Source organism: Pleurodeles waltl, chromosome 7 (genome assembly GCF_031143425.1).
Source record: "Pleurodeles waltl isolate 20211129_DDA chromosome 7, aPleWal1.hap1.20221129, whole genome shotgun sequence".
Classification (NCBI taxonomy): Eukaryota; Metazoa; Chordata; class Amphibia; order Caudata; family Salamandridae; genus Pleurodeles; species Pleurodeles waltl.
Window position 1 is genome coordinate 782,606,342 of NC_090446.1, and position 15,441 is coordinate 782,621,782.

At 46.5% G+C, this 15,441-nt stretch overlaps 1 protein-coding gene across 3 annotated transcripts in view; it reads right to left on the reverse strand.

The window, feature by feature from the left end:
- ANKHD1 (ankyrin repeat and KH domain containing 1) overlaps positions 1 to 15,441 on the reverse strand; it is an 896,896-nt gene that overhangs the window by 743,099 nt on the left and 138,356 nt on the right. The gene's annotated exons all lie outside the window — the stretch shown is intronic.

The window sequence follows — 15,441 nt, forward strand, 5'->3', positions numbered from 1 at the left end:
CACAGTGCAAAAATCAACAGTTCCTGTGGGAGGTAAGTAAAGGTTAGGTTTGCAGATAAGTAAAACACTTACAAGTCTCGGTCCTGAGGCATAGGTAGCCCACCGTTGGGGGTTCAAGGCAACCCTAAAGTTACTACACCAGCAGCTCAGGGCTGGTCAGGTGCAGAGGTCAAAGAGGTGCCCAAAACACATTGGAACCGGAGCACCCCTGTTCTCCATAGGCACCTGTCTGCCAGCAGGTAAGTACCTGCGTCCTCGGGGGCAGACCAGGGGGGGGGGGGTTTGTAGAGCACTTGGGGGGGGGAGGTGGGGGGGCGACACAAGTAGACACACAAAACACACCCTCAGCGGCACAGGGGCGGCGGGGTGCAGTGTGCAAAGCAGGCGTCGGGTTTCAGGTAGGAATCAATGGAGGGACCCGGGGGTCACTAACGGTGCAGGCAGGCACAGGGGGGGCTTCTCGGGACAGCCACCATCTGGGCTAGGCAGAGGGTCGTCTGGGGGGTCACTCCTGCATTGAAGTTCAGTTCCTTCAGGTCCTGGGGACTGCGGGTGCAGTATTGGTTCCATGCGTCGGGTCCCTTGTTACAGGCAGTCGTGGTCAGGGGGAGCCTCTGGATTCTCTCTGCAGGATGTCGCTGTGGGGGCTCAGGGGGGTTGTCTCTGGTTACTCACGGGCTCGCGGTCGCCGGGGAGTCCTCCCTGAGGTGTTGGTTTTCTGCATGTCGAGCCGGGGGCGTCGGGTGCAGAGTGTAGAGTCTCACAATTCCTGCGTGAAACGTGAAGTCTTTTGAAGTTGCTTCTTTGTTGCAAAGAAGTAGCTGGTTTTGAACAGGGCCGCTGTCCACGGCAGTTTCTTGGTCCTTTAGTCCAGGGCAGTCCACTGAGGCTTCAGAGGTCGCTGTTCCCTGTCGGATGCGTCTCTGGAGCAGGTTTTCGAAGTTGGAGACAGGCCGGTAGGGCTGGGGCCAAATCAGTTGTCTTCCTCCTTCTCTGCAGGCTTGTAGGTCAGCAGTCCTCCTCCTTTCTTTAGGTTGCAGGAATCTCATTTCCTGGGTTCTTGGGTGCCCCTAAATACTAAATTTAGGGGTGTGTTTAGGTTTGGGAGGGCAGTAGCCAATGGATACTGCCGTTGAGGGTGGCTACACCCTCTTTGTGCCTCCTCCATGTGGGGAGGGGGGCACATCCCTAATCCTATTGGGGGAATCCTCCAAAACCAAGATGGAGGATTTCTAAAGGCAGGGGTCACCTCAGCTAAGGACACCCTAGGGGCTGTCCTGACTGGTGGGTGACTCCTCCTCGTTTTTCTCATTATCTCCCCCTGGACTTGCTGCCAAAAGTGGGGGCTGTGGCCAGGGGGAACACATCTCCACTAGCTGGAGTGCCCTGGGGCATTGTAACACGAAGCCTGAGCCGTTGAGGCTCACTGCTAGGTGTTACATTTCCTGCAGGGGGAGGTGTGAAGCACCTCCACCCAGAGAAGGCTTTGTTTCTGGCCTCAGAGGGCACAAAGGCCCTCATCACATGGGGTCAGAAACTAGTCTCTCAGCAGCGGGCTGGCACAGACCAGTCAGTCCTGCACTGAACAATTGGGTAAAATACAGGGGGAATCTCTAAGATGCCATCTGTGTGCATTTTTTAATAAATCCAACACCGGCATCAGTGTGAGTTTATTATTCTGAGAAGTTTGATACCAAAACTTACCAGTATTCAGTGTAGCCATTTTGGAGCTGTGGAGTTCGTTTTTGACAAACTCCCAGACCATATACTTAATATGGCCACAACTGTACTTACAAGGTCAAAGAATGGACTTAGGCACTGTAGGGGCATATTGCTCATGCAGCTATGCCCTCACCTGTGGTATAGTGCACCCTGCCTTAGGGCTGTAAGGCCTGCTAGAAGGGTGACTTACCTATGCCACAGGCAGCATTTTGTGTGCATGGCATCTTGAGGGGGATGCCATGTCGACTTTGCCTTTTTCTCCCCACCAACACACACAATCTGCAATGGCAGTGTGCGTGTGTTAGGTGAGGGGTCCCTTAGGGTGGCACAACATATGCTGCAGCCCTTAGGGACCTTCCCTAGTCACAGGGGCCTTGGTACCACTGGTACCTTTTACAAGGGACTTATCTGTGTGCCAATTGTGGAAACATTGGTACATTTTACATGAAAGAACACTGGTGCTGGGGCCTGGTTAGCAGGGTCCCAGAACACTTCTCAGTCAAGTCAGCATCAGTATCAGGCAAAAGGTGTGGGGTAACTGCAACAGGGAGCCATTTCCTTACACTCAGCTTTTAGGTTTTGTTAGTAGAATCAGCTCTGGCTCTAGCAAGAATTTCTTTACAGTCTTGCAGGATATTTAGGCTTGCAAATTCATTGTGTTCAGGACGCATACTGATAAGCGGAAGGAAGCTGGATCCGGATGAAGTATCTGGTTGTGGTTCATGGACAATAGAGTTGGAATTGATTTTGGGTGAACATCATGTAAGATCAGTTTTGGGAACTAATAAATACTGCCTGGTCTATTTTGGGCTATCACAATTATCCTGCACTGTTTTAGCTTAATTTTTTCTATGTATTTGCAAGTTTAATAGGAGTGGGGGGTGTGGGGGGGAGTGTAAGCAAAGATACCTGACCATCTTAACGAAAATGCATTTCTCCATGATCCCAACTTGTGTAAAACCGGCATTTTCGATTCCAACTAGTTGCAAACAGATCTAAATTTGGTTTGCCCCAAAGCTGGAAGACATTGTGCTGGGCATCTTGGTTGAGCTGCCACTGGCAGTAGCTGTCCTTGTTCCTACTTAGGGTGTCCACTATAAAATTGTTTATTCCAGAGATGAGCTCGGTTTTCAAATGCACCTGATGTTTTAGTACCCACTTCCAAATCTTCAGAGCTTTTGAAGACAGCAGTTGAGATCGTGTGCCTCCTTGCTTGTTGATGGAATGCATGGTGGTAATATTGTCCATGTGTATTGCCGCCAACATTCCCTTGAATCTGGGGAGAAAGGCCTGCCAACTCAACATGACTGCCTTGAGCTCCAGCAGAATTATGTGAAGATTTTTGTGATGCAGAGCCTACTTCCCCTTGATTTATAAATCTTGAAGGTGTGCACCCCACCCCTCTAGGGAGGCATCAATCGTCCCCATAAAACCGGCTATTTGAGGTAGGAAGGTCAATCCTATGTAAAGGTGGTCACTGTAAGTCCATCAAGGAAAATACTTTTTCATGTTTGGAATGACTTGGATGATGGCCTCAAAAGAGCAATACATTTGAAGCCATTGTTTGCCCAAGTCCTCTTGCAGAGGTCGCATTTGGAGCTGGCAAAATTATAGTAGAGGAATGCAGGATGACATCACGCCTAGAACGGACTTTAATAGACGAACTGTATCAAACTTTCTTTGCATCAACCTTTCCACTAATAGCCTTTAGCCTGCTTTGTCAGTTTTCTGTAAGATATGATTTTTCATGAATGGTGTCTAAAATGGCTCCAAAAAACGTTATAGCCTTTGATAGATGAAGCAATGATTTTTGCAGGTTTAGGCTCAAGTCTAGGTTCCTGAATAGAGTTGATAAGTCGCTGTCTTTGATTGCTTCCTGGATTGCAGTAGCTTTTATCAAGCAATCGAATAGGTATGCAACAATCTGATAACCATTCTGCCTTAAGCGAGCGGTCACTGGAGCTAGACTTTTTGCGGAAATGCAGAGGGCTAATTTGAGTCCAAATGGGAGGACTTTGAACAGATAATGAAAGACGGCTACTCTGAACCTTAAGAATTGTAGAAGCTTTGGGTGAATGGGAACGTGAAAATAAGCAATCTGAAGGTCAAGGGTCATCATGCAGTCTATGTGATTTAGGAGCTGAAGAAAGTCTTGGAGAGGAACCATACAAATTATTGTCTTCTTAGATATTTGTTTAACTTCGCAGGTCTAAAATTGGACTCCATTCCTTTCTCTTTTTCTTGATTAAGAAGGAGCAAAAATAAAACTCATTTTCCCTATGACTGCAGGGTACTCTATGAAACCCTTGTTGAGTATGGTAAATATTTCCCTTTATAGTTGTGCAAGATGGAAAGGAGAATGACCCTGTCAGAGGTGGTCTCTTTGTAAATTCTAATGTATGGCCCTAGGAGACTACATCTAAAATCCCCTTGTCCATTGTGATTAACTTACAATGAGGAGATTGGTATTTGGCCCCCAATTGCTTCTAGTATATACTTGTGAGTAACATGCAAGTTCATGCTGTCACTGTTTCCCACTTGTGTATCTTTCCTGGGAAGTTGGTTTCCTCCTTGTAGTCTGCTATATGAAGCTAAAGGTGGTTGGCTGCACTCTTGTTGAGGATATTGTGGTATGTTTTGTTGCTGAAAGGGATGGTGTGATCAATAAGGTTGGTAGCCTCCTCTCTTTGAGAACATAACCCAAACTCTTAACCCCACTAAAAGGCATTCACCTCATGTGTAGCAAATGCAGTCTTTTTGCAGTGTCCATATCGATTTTTATGGATTGTACCACCTCAACAATGTATCTTCCATATCGTACATCTCCTTCAAAAGGCATCTCTGCATGCGGAGAACAGCAGCTCCTGCCAATTGCCAAAAGCCTGAGAAGGTTTCTATCCAATGCACAATCAATTTCTCAAGAGGCTCATTCACCTGCTTGAAGAATCATTTTGCCTCTGTCCTCACATTCTCTGGTAACTTATCTATGAGTGATATCAGACCACATCTTCCTACTGTATTGGCCAAGAATCACCAGGGAATTGGCAGCTCTAACCATTATACCAGACACTTAACAAAATCGCTTTCCTTTTTTAATCAAGACGCCTACTGTCTCTATCCAGCTGATACAGGCTTAGCTGCTTGTTACCGCAGAATCTGGTTTAGGATGTCCTATCAAATAGGCTGGTGAATGTAAAATTTCCTAGCTATTGTGAAGTCAAGTTTCAATTCTATTAAGGAAACGGAGGGGAGAATTATGCTTGTCTCCTTCATTTACCACTCAGCAGCCTTAATAAACAAAACAACAACATATCAAAGACCACAAAACCCAAGAGTCTTTGCAGCAGTATAAACAACCATAGAGATTGTAGTAAAGTAGTCTCTTCTTAGCATGGCTACCCCCACTTTTTGCCTGCTGTCAGTGTGTTTTGACTCTGTTCCGTGGGATCCTGCTAACCAGGATACCAGTGACTCTGCTCGCTCTCTCTCTAAATTTGGCTGTCCCTCTCTTTGTGCACCCCACAATGGGCATACTGGTGCCCCATGCAAGTCCCTGGTATATGGTATCCAGGGAATTGGGCCACCAGGGGTTCCCCTTGGGCTGCAGTATGTATTATGCCACCCATTGGAGCACATGCAAAATGAGTCTGAAGGCCTGCCATTGCAGCCTGCGTGAAAAGATGCATGCACGCTTTCACTACAGGTCACTGCAAGTCCCCCTTTTGGCAGGCCCTCCTAGCTCAGAGGGTAGGGTGCAAGTACTTGAGTGTGAGGCCACCCCTGCGTGAGCACAGGTGCCCCCAAAAACTGCAGATCTATTTTCCTGGACTTCATGAGTTTGGGGAAGCCATTTTACCAGTATACTGGACATAGGTCACTTACTACGTCCAGCTACATAATGGTAACTCCGAACCTAGGCATGTTTGGTATAAAACAAGTTGGAATCATACCCAAATAATGTTGCTAGTATCGGTTGTATGATTCTATACACTCTGGGGGCTCCTGAGGGGACCTCCAGCTTTGCTACCAGTTTGCAGGGTTTTCCCAGGCAGCCCGCGCTGCTGCCATCCTACAGACGGGCCTCTGCTTTCCTGCTGCATGAGCAGCTTAAGCCCAGGAAGGCAGAACAAAGCACTTCCTTTGTGAGAGGGAGGCAACACACTCTCCCTTTGGAAACAGGTGTTACATGGCTTGGGAGGGGTAGCCTCCCTAAGCCACTGGTATGCTTTGAAGGGCACATTTGGTGCCCTCCTTGCATAAACTGGTTTGCATCAGCCCAGGGACGCCCGGTCCCTGCTCAGGCACGAAACTGGACAATGGAAAGAGGAGTTACCACTCCCCTGTCCATTGTCACCCAAGGGATGGTGCCCAGAGCTTCTCCAGGTGGCCATATGATTTTGCCATCTTGAATCCAAGGTGGACTGAGCCCTCTGGGAGTATCTTTGTGGCCAGGTCAGGCAAGTAACATCACAGCCCCCTCCTGATTGGTGGCCACCCTGCTAGGTGACCAATCCCCCCTTTTAGGGCTATTTAGGGTCTCCCTTTAGGGTGGGTCCTTAGATTTGACGTGCAAGATTCCATCAGTATTCCTCTGCAATGTTCACTTTGACTTCTGGCCACTGGAACCGCAACTGGACTTCACAGAAACCAACAATCTGCAGCTCCAGCGACAATTTTGCTCTGCAACATTGCTTCTCTGGCTGCTTACAGCAACTGAAACATTTCCTCGGCTGTGCATCCTCGGAGGGCAGCAAGTCTTCAGTCTAGACCAAGAAGAAATCTCCTTTGGAGTGAAGGAGTCACTCCCCTGCATCTGCAAGCACCAACTGCAACGACGACCGGCTGTGTGGATCCTCTCTCCTGCAACTCTGTGTGGTGGTCTTGAGTGGTCCCCTTGGTCCTCTTTACCAGCTGTACACCTTTGGAGGTGGAGAGTCTTTGCCTTTCCTTGCAGGACAGTACCCCTGTGCACCATGACTCTTGCAGCTACCAAGACTTGTTGGCTCTTCTTCAAAAGCCTCCAGCACCCTTCTCTGCAACACGTAGGCTCCTGCCTGCTGTCCCAGCGACATGGGACTCCTTTACAGGTTTCCTGAGTGGGCCTTACTGCGACTCCTATGCCTCCGAGTTGCCTGTGGGGGCTGCATCCACGATTTCTTGCTCTCCTGACTGCTGAGGGTCGCCTGCGACTCCCCTCCTTGGGAGGAGTCCCCTCGGGCCTTACTGTTCCCCAGCAGCTCTGCAAATCTTCTCCTGCAACTCTTGCCTTTGCCAATGCATTTTTGTGTTTCTTTCCACACCACTGATTGAATGCAACTCTTCTTCCGACGTGAGACATCCTGTGCATCACTTTTGGAACACCACTTCTGCTCCTGTGCTGCACAGCCGACTCTTGGTCTCCACCTTCGACCGGGCCCTGCATCTCCAGAAGGGTGGGTAGTGGCCCCTGCCCCAACCGGACACTCCAACTGGAACTGGACTTGGTCCCCTTCATTTGCAGGTCCTCCTCTCTCTGGATCCATCTTCTGTTACTTACAGTCTTCCTTGGGTCTTCCACAGTCCTTTTACAAAGTTGATCTGTGGGTTTGGGAAAAACATGGTACTTACCTCTTCTCTCCTGGTCGCTGAGGGGCACCCTGGTACTTACCTTTTGGGGTTCCTAGCTCCTCCAGCTCCCCTCTACAGATTCCACTGACCTGGGTGGGTGGCGTTCATTCTCATTCAATTTGTTTTTTTTAAGTATATGGTTTGGGCTCCCCCTAGGGTCACTATTGTCTATTGTTATTGCACTGTTTTCTATTACTTTCTATGCTCATTCCTGACAACTGAGGTGTATATAATAGTGTGTTTACTCACCTGTTACTAGACCATTGCCTATATTGTATTTGGGTCACTAAAACAAAGTACCTTTATTTTTGTAACAATGTGGGGTTCTTTTATGTGTGTGACTATAAGTGGTGTTGCATAAGCTTTGCATGTCCCCTAGATACGTTGTGGCTGCTCATCCACAGCTACCTTTAGAGAGCCTGGCTTTGAAGACAGTTGTCTATATTTGACTAATAAGGGGATACCTGGTATAAGGTGGTATCACCACACACCAAACCAGCTTCCTACAGAGATACACAGTCCTATAAATGTAGCCATCCAGGACCGCACTTTCTCTTTCTTTAAGTGTGCTGCCTGAACCTGGTGACTTTCAAAAGTCCTGTTTTTGATCCAAACCTAATAAAGACAACCAACAAAAAAAAAATATGCAACCCGACACTGAAACCCATAAAGTGGAACCATGAAACACTAGTAATCTAACAGACTACAAGGCGGAGAGGATTTTTTTTTTTTAAACTGTGTCATCTGAAAAAAAAAAAAAAAAAAAAAAAAGACCATCAAGTTATAATCAGCATTTCTTGACACCATAGCAATATCAAACCGTGTATACTTATCCTCACGTTGGACTGCCAGAATGTCAGGACAGAGAAATGTTCAAAAAGGGCTAATCCTCGCCCCGTGTCCTTAATAGAATTGAAACTACATTCGGTCAAGACTGGAGGCTCAGATTATACTAGTTTAAAGCTGACTGATGACAAGAGCAGCCATGCTGGGGAGTGGTTTGAAATAAAACGTTTTTATGGTAGACTCAGATGAGCATCAATTCCTGATTGTGAAGCACCCCTCGAACCCAACAGGCGATGGTAGAAGATGACACTGGTTCAAATGGCGTGAGGGATAAGAACAATTGAGCTGTTCCAGCTGGACGATACTCTTCGGTCATGCTCTCGTATGCTCAATCAGTGGCCACACAGAACTTATGATGGTCAGGAAAAGAGGAGTAGTTAACCACCCTTGTATTAGATTTTGTTCGCATCAAGATCGTAAATGAGACCTCTTTTGAAGTAAACATACATGCTGTGATATCCAAAGCATGGAGATCTGACACTCGTTTACAAGATATTAAGCATAATAACATTGCTAACTTACTAGAAAGCTTCTTGTGAGATAGGTATTGATTGTCCTACCAAGACTGAAGAGTTTCTAAGACTAAATTGACACTTCAATATCGGGGCTCCGGTGGTATCGTTAATCGAATGCCTCTGAGAAGACGACACACCAAAGGGTGTTCCCCTATAGGGACATCATGAAGAGGAACATGCCCAGCCGAAATAGCAGATCTGCATGCGTTTATAGTACGATAGGCCAATCCTTTGTCCTCCAATTCGGATAGGAATTGGACGACCGACACTACATCTGAGCCCACAAGATCCAAATCCCGTAGCAAACACCAGTGTAGCCATCTACGCCAGGCGGAGTCATATCGCTCAATTGTATAGTCTGACTAGGCTCGTTTGATAAGGGACACACCATATGCCAAAAGGCCTGGGACCTGCCAGCGACCCCTGTAATCCTCCACGCCAGAGTGAGGTTGCCCTCCTGAATCAGGGGATGTGAGTTGCCGTGAGGATCCATCAGCATCTGAGGAGTCCGGGAAAGTCGGACTGGAGAAGCTGTAGAAAGTTCCAGAAGAACTAGAAACCAGGCTTGGGATCTACACAGCGGTATCACCAGGATCACATCCGCTTTCCGCCCCCTGACCAATGCTGACAGTCTTGTTATTAATTAGAAGGAGGGTGAAGCATAACCCTGAAACTGTGACCAATCCTGTAGAAACGCATTGGCCCCCAAATGAAAAACCGGAGAAGCTGGTGGTTGAGGCGGGATGCAAACAGGAGGTCCAGAAATCTTTGGTCAAGTCCACCACAACCTTGAATCACGTGCCCCCAAGACGACTGATATATCGTACTGTAGAGACGTTGTCGATCTTCAGAAGAATGGAGCAGGAAACTCAGCTGCTCGCCAGGCTCTGAATCGCAAACGAGCCTGCCAGGAGCTCAAAACAGTTGATTTGAAGAAACTGTTCTTGTTCTGACCACTGACCTCCTGTGGTAATAGGTCCACAGCGGGCACCCCTTCCCTGTTGACTGGTATCGGACTCTGACTAGATGCGGAGCAGACCCAAAAATGGCCCTGCCATTCCAGGCATGCATGTGGTCGAGCCACCAATGAAGCTCCGTGCAAGCGTCTGGGCAAAGAGAGATCTCCTGAGCATATACTAGGCCTCGTCTGAGGTGCAGAGCCTACAGACATTGGAGAGAGCCCGATAGTGCCAGGGTCTGGGAAAGATCATCTGAATGGACAACGACAGTAGGCCCACTACTCTGGCAAGGCGGCGTCAAGAGATCTCTCTTTCCAGCGTTCTCAGCAGCTCCCTGCTAATCAATAAAAAACATTTCAGAGAAAGCTGTTGGAGGAGGGTCTCCCTGCTCTGATGCATCAGGAGAATATCGCCTAAATAGACGATGAGTCGGACTCCACTGGCCCACAACCATTCCATAACGGGTCTCATTACCTTGGTGAAACACAGTGCTGAAGACAGTCTGAAGGGAAGGCAAGTGAATTTGTAAACCTGACCACCCCATTCAAATTTAAGGAACTGCCTTAGGCGGGAAGATGGGTACAGTGAGATAGGCATCCTTTAGGTCGAGTCTCACCAACCAGTTGTTTGGTAAAAGGATGTCCCTGAGGAGTTGAATACCCTCCATTTTGAAATGGTGGTACACCACCAATCTTTTGAAAGACTTTGGGGTGATGATAGGACGGAAGTCTTTGTGTTTTTTCTCAGTCAGAAAAATATTGCTCACAAATCCTCTCGGGTGAAACTTCAAGGGGGCTATTGCACCTTTCCTGAGAAGCTTTGTCACCTTGTGATCCACAACCCATGAGTCTTCCCTTGAAAACGCCATGGGACTTGAGATACTCCTGTTGGACTGGCATCCTGTAAAGTTCTGTATGTAAAACTTGAACAGTTTGGAGGGCACAAGCATTCCATGCAATTGATGCCCACTTTTGGATGAACCACTGCAGTCTCCCCCATGACCCTGCAAGGGAACCAATGGGTACAGCTTAACAGAGACACCTCCTGGTGCATTGCAGCTCCACACATTTGTCCTCTGCCGCCACCTCCCTTGCCGCGTCCTTGTGAAGGGTAGAAACCTCCAAAGGGCTTCTGATCCTGCCACTGCATGGATCTCTTGGTTTGAGGCCTTTGGGGGTTTGAGAGGGAACGGTCGGAGTAGCCCCTCTACCTCTTCTGGCACCAGGAAAAATTCGTTGAACACATTTTGAACAGACTGATGTGCCTTTTCCAAGGTATTGATAAAAAAGGTAAGTTCCTTAATATAGGGATCCCCAAAGAGACCTCCCTTTGCAACTGAACTCGCCTACATAGATTCCAATTCTCATTAGAGAGTGTCTCCTCTCCATGGAGAGTTCGTGTTGCCCAGAAAATGCAAGGCATGCTGAACCCATCCAGAAAGGACTTTGGGGTCAATGAGGTTACCTGATTCAATAGCATCTTCCGACATATCCAGGATTTTTTTTTAGACATCCTAGAATGTCAAGGACCTTATCTTGGCAGGCCCTCCAGGATCTATCAAGGCCTTTCTTAGGCTCTTTAATGAACTTGGCAATAAGGGTCGCCATCTTGGACTCAATCTCCAGTGTGAAGGCAACTTGATTGGCCAGAGGTGGTCTTGGACATTTCACTCTCAGGCACCCCGCACATCTTGATCCATGGGCTTGCAATGCGGCAGGCAAATTACCTTGCCACATTGCCCGCAGGAACCCAGCCCGTTGAGCGAGGATGGTAAATGTCTTCGGGGTTGAGCATCCCCGGCACGCTGCAGTCCTTGCCTCCCTCATCCTCAATATCATCAAGCCTGACTCTTTTGGCACCGTCTTCCAGCTGTCATGGTCTACTCTGATGCGGCACATCCTCCGAATCCCCATTAGGATTATCTGAGTCTTCCCCGGCATTGTCATATGTCTCCCGATGGGAGAAGGAATTATCTTCGGGGGTAAACACAGGCTGGGTAACCACTCGCGGATCTCAAGCATCCAACTGTCTTTTCAGAAAAGCCAATCGTTAACTCTCAAAAGAGGGAGTTGGCGCTTTTGCAATGGCGTCCGGTATAGCTGAGCTCAAGGGCCCCTGTGTACTGACAGCTGGCAGTGGACTTAAACCTTCCCCAGCCTGGGTCGGGGGGTAAAGGTACTTTGGACTGCCAGCTCCAGTAGTTGCTGAATCAGGGGTTTCAAGGCCTTAGCAACCACTCACTTTAAGGATGCATCAATGACATCCACCAAATACTCATCCATAGGTAAGAGGGAATGGGACTCCTCCCCCGATTCCCCGTTTCCATTATTGTGATTAGGCAAGTGACATATGGTGTGTAACAGCCCAGGAGGAAAATAAAATAGGCCCTTGCGACAGGGTTGATTCAGTAAGTACATTTTGCTTAGCCAATGCGTGGTGAATAAACTGCGGGCAAGTAGCACTGGCAAGCCCACTCTTGAAATTACCAAGGCTTATTTGGTGAAAAAGAAACAAAACCAAGGGGTGACAATAAAACGACCAACTGCCCTCTAACATAAACGGGCAGGGTAAACCACACAAGCTCTGCGGAGAACCGGTTTTCTGGAGCGTTGAATGGCCTTACTAACGAAGGGAGGTATAGTCTGTGGCCTGACGCGTGATTGCTGCTGAAAATGGAAGGAATCAGCAGTTGCGCGCCAGCAAAGGAATTTGAGAAACGTCAGGAGTGTGAGAGGGGCACGCGTCTCACTCTCCAGGGAAGGGTCCTTCCGACGCCCTCAGGTGGTCGTCAGCTGACACCACAGATGAGTAATAGGCCTTGAGAAGAGTGGTGCACTCTGGAGGGCCCAATCGTCGAAGGCGGGTAAAATCCCAAAACACACCGGCAGCCTCAGTGAAGTTACTGTCACTCAGGGCAACGAGCAGTGGTCACTGCTGTGCAGATGGCAGGACCTCTGATCATGTGATGGGGGCCTGGCACCCGTAACCGCAATGAAAACAACCTGAAACAATACTTTGAAATCACAGAATACCACAAAGCAAATAGTGGGTCGCACAATTAATTTTAAAAAAATGAGGTAAATGAGAGAAAGGCACTTATCTGGCCGCTGAGCAGCAAAAAAGAAGAAGTGCAGTCCTGGATGGCTACATTTATAGGACTGTATATTTATGGTTGTTTATACTGCTGCAAAGACTCTTGGGTTTTGTAGTCTTTGATATATTGTTTTGTTTATTAAGGCTGCTGAGCAGAAAATAAAGAAGGAGAAAAGCATAATCTGAGCCTCTGGGCCAGACATAGAATTTTCTGGCACCATATATTGTTTATCCAAACTGGGTAGGACAGCAAGCCCTGTTACTGGATTCTTCATAATTTTCACACCTTCCTTCCAAATGTAGTCCACAACCGGGTTAGCTCTAATGGATTTTCATGATGGCTCTTTACAAATCACAGAGAAAGCAATCCAACAGTTTCACTGGCATTGGCAACTCAAACTGTTTTTCTGCTCGCTCCATCAAATGAAGTATGGAAACTCTGAATATCATCAGGAGAGATATCCACTGGATGAGATACTGGCGGTGAAGGAGCCAGTAGCAGGTAATCATCCTGTTCATTAGATGTACTGTCGACGTCTTGTACTTGTGTAGGTGTTGTTTCCTCGGTTTTTGATATTTTTGAGGAGACATTCTCTTCAGAATGATTATGCAAGCAGTCAGCAGACAAAATATGCTCCTCCGATGACAAATGATCAGTCTTTTTGTGAGTTTTTCTGGGTGGTTCACAAGACATACGTCTCCCAGACCTCTCTCTCCTATGTTTTTGAGAATTCTTTGACTTAGAATCATCACCCTCCTCGTCGGCTAGAGAAGCGCCCCTGCTCCTGAGCTTTTGAAGCCACTACAGCCTCCACTCTCTATTCTTTAAAGTTCTTGAAGAAAAAGTATGGCAAACCTCACAGGCTTTTACCTTATGAGAAGGGTAGAGGCAGTAAACGTAGTCATTGTGGGGATTCTCAGAGTGCAGCCTATTCTTGCCACATGTCTCAAGGTCTGAAAAGACCTTTTCTGCTTCAGTCTTACATTTGAGCTATAAAGACGCTTTGAAAAAATACTGTTGTATATCTATTTTCTGACATAAAATCCCGGATAACAGAGCAGGGCTGAGGGAGACTCCCTTCAGACGACGTGTAGTAGAAAATCTGAGGGAGTGAAGCCACTGTGAGGAGTTTTGAGGAGGGTGTTGTTGCCCGATTGGCTGCAGTTTTGTTCTTGTGTAATGAAGTGATTTAAAAAAAAAAAAAAATGCTTTAACCCTTCTGGGCTATGTATGATCTACATGGCTTTTAATGTGCAGTGGGACTTTCACTTCAAGAATGGGGAATGGCTCTAGCATGTGAATCTATGACGGATGCAACACTGAAGAAGGTGGAAAAGACCAATTGCGCCATAGAGTTGGTTCCAAGGCAGCTATGTCAATCAAGTCTGCAAATGCCTCATCAATTCTAGCCTCCTATAATGCTATGTATGTTTACCAGAGATTTCCAGCCTGAGGACTGAGAATGATTCAAAGCACGGTGATATATGGAAGATCCAATTCTGGAGAGGAGAGCTATTATTATTAGATAAAGGCAGGGGATGGCTCCTGCATAATTGGTTAGGTCGTACTCTGCAGGCAACTAAAGAAATAAATAAACAGGAACTTTAACAATACGGGAAGAGGGACTATACAGATGAGCAAATAAGTGGGTGATTTTTTTTATTTTGTTTAATTTTAATTTAATCATACACATCTGCACACCCTGATTAGAAGCTACAAGACTATGAACAGGTATGTTTTCAGTCAGGCTTAAGAATGAAACTTGAAAAGTAGGAAATATATTGTATTGTGCAGTACTTTCCATAAGAGCAACCCAAGATCTTTCAAATCAAAGCATTATTTTCTCTTTCATGACCCTTGCTCTGTCTTCAACTGGCTAATAATCATCAAGAAGTGTTATTCTCCGATGAACTAGCCATCAATAAATACTTTCTGATTTACTAAATGATGCACTACTAAAAGCTGCATTACTCAGCATGCTAGTGAGATAGTCAACAATACAGGTAAACTTAATTATGCTTTAAATGTCCACTTAGCAATGCCATGATATATTGTGCAAACTTTAACATTTAAGACATTAACAATGTTTATGGCAAAAGATCATTTCTGAGTAGTCCTGTGTGAAGTGCCAGGAGATGAGCATGGCATGTGCCCCATGGAAGAAACCTATGTCAATGTCAGCACCTTAAGCATTCTATGGACTTTGAGCAATCTCAGTATGTTTGCATTATTAAGAGAAAAAAGTACACTTCTAACTGCATCCTCAAATTATTTACTGAAACGATGGCAAATCACTAACAGTTGTGAATGATGAGCTAAGCAGGCCATAAACGTAAATGTAATCGGAATACAAGGTGAATGGACAACATATGCCAGGTGCAATGCATTGTTTTGAATGAATGCATTACTAACGCAGCTTTTCAACTAGGGATTCCCAATCAGATCAAGGTGAAAAATTCAGCCATGTGACTCTGTGAAAGATCCAAAACTGGCCAAAAGAGCTTTCCAGCTAAAACAGTGATGCCTTCCTTCAATAACCACTTTTCCATGCACACTTGCTCTACTGTAAAATTTCAAAAGCAATATTTACCATTAAAAGGAAACATATAATTTAACATAAATTATAAGAACTGATGCCCATGGTTGCCCAACTTTGTATCTTTGAAGAAGAAACGGCCATTGACGTTACTATAACAAG